Consider the following 1,744-nt stretch of genomic DNA (forward strand, 5'->3'; position numbering starts at 1 on the left):
AGAGCAGCAGATCAGCACAGGAGAAGAGAACAGGGAGTTAAAGAAGGAGGCGGGAGGAAGAGAATAGCAGATCGGCACAGGAGAAAAGAGAACAGGGAGTTAAAGTAGGAGGTGGGGTGGAAGAGAGCAGCAGATCAGCACAGGGAGTTAAAGAAGGAGGTGGGGTGGAAGAGAGCAGCAGATCAGCACAGGAGAAGAGAACAGGGAGTTAAAGAAGGAGGCGGGTGGAAGAAAATAGCAGATCGGCACAGGAGAAGAGAAGAGAAGAGAACAGGGAGCCAGAGAAGGAGGCGGCGGAAGAGAGCAGCAGATCAGTACGGGAGAATAGAAGAGGGAATTAGAGAAGGAGGTGGGTGGGAGAGAGCTGTAGATCAGCACAGCAAAAGAGAACAGGGAGTTAAAGAGGAAGGCGGTGGAAGAGCGCAGCAGATTAGCACAGGAGAAGAGAACAGGGAGTTAAAGAAGGCGGTGGGGTGGAAGAGAGCAGCATCTCAGCACAGCAAAAGAGAACGGAGTAAAAGAAGGAGGTGGGGTGGGAGAGAGCAGCAGATCAGCACGGGAGAAGAGAAGATAACAGGGAGTTAGAGAAGGAGGTGGGTGGAAGAGAGGAACCGATCAGCACAGCAGAAGAGAACAGGGAGTTAAAGAAGGAGGTGGGGTGGAAGAGAGCAGCAGATCAGCACAGGAGAAGAGAATAGAACAGGGAGTTAGAGAAGGTGAGGTGAAAGAGAGCAGCAGATCAGCAGAAGTTAACAGGGAGTTAAAGAAGGAGGCAGTAGAGTGAGGGCGATAGATAGATAGAGGGAGGGCGGTAGAGTGAGTGGGGCGGTAGAGTGAGTGGGGCGGTAGACTGAGGGCGGTAGAGTGAGGGCGGTAGAGTGAGGGCGGTAGAGTGAGGGCGGTAGAGTGAGGGCGGTAGAGTGAGGGCGGTAGAGTGGTGAGGGTGAGGATGTGTGAGAGGGTGTGAGGGTGTGTGAGAGTGAGGGTGTGTGAGTGAGGGTGAGGGTGTGTGAGGGGGTGTGTGAGGGTGAGCGTGTGTGGGGGAGGGTGAGGGTGTGTGTGTGTGAGGGAGGGTGAGGGTGTGTGTGTGTGTGAGGGTGAGCGGGTGTGAGGGTAAGGGGAGTTGGGGGATGAGGGGGGGTGTGAGGGTGAGGGGGTGTGTGAGGGTGAGGGTGAAAGGGTGAGGGTGAGGGGGTGTGAGGGAGGGTGAGGGGATGTGAGGGAGGGTGAGGGGATGTGAGGATGAGGGGGTTGTGAGGGTGAGGGGTTGTGAGGGTGAGGGTGTGTGAGGGTGAGGGTGTGTGAGGATGAGGGGGTTTGAGGGTGAGTGGGTGTGAGAGTGAGGGGGTGAAAGGGTGTGTGAGGGTGGGTAAGGGTGAGAGGGTGGGTAAGGGTGAGAGGGTGGGTAAGGGTGAGAGGGTGGGTAAGGGTGAGAGGGTGAGTGAGGGTGAGGGGATGTGATTGTGAGGTGGTGTGAGTGTGAGAGGGTGTGTGAGGGTCAGAGGGTAAGTGAGGGTCAGAGGGTAAGTGAGGGTGAGGGGGTGTGAGGGTGAGGGGGCGGGTGGGTGTGAGGGTGAGAGGGTGTGAGAGGTTGTGTGAGGGTGAAAGGGTGTGTGATTGTGAAAGGGTGTGGGAGGGGAAGGGGGAGGCGATGGGAGGGTGTGTGAGGGTGAGAGGGTAAGTGAGGGTGAGAGGGTAAGTGAGGGTGAGCGGGAGAGAGTGAGCTAAGGGGGCGGAAGAAACG

Source organism: Lissotriton vulgaris, chromosome 7, assembly GCF_964263255.1.
Source record: "Lissotriton vulgaris chromosome 7, aLisVul1.2, whole genome shotgun sequence".
Taxonomy (NCBI): Eukaryota; Metazoa; Chordata; class Amphibia; order Caudata; family Salamandridae; genus Lissotriton; species Lissotriton vulgaris.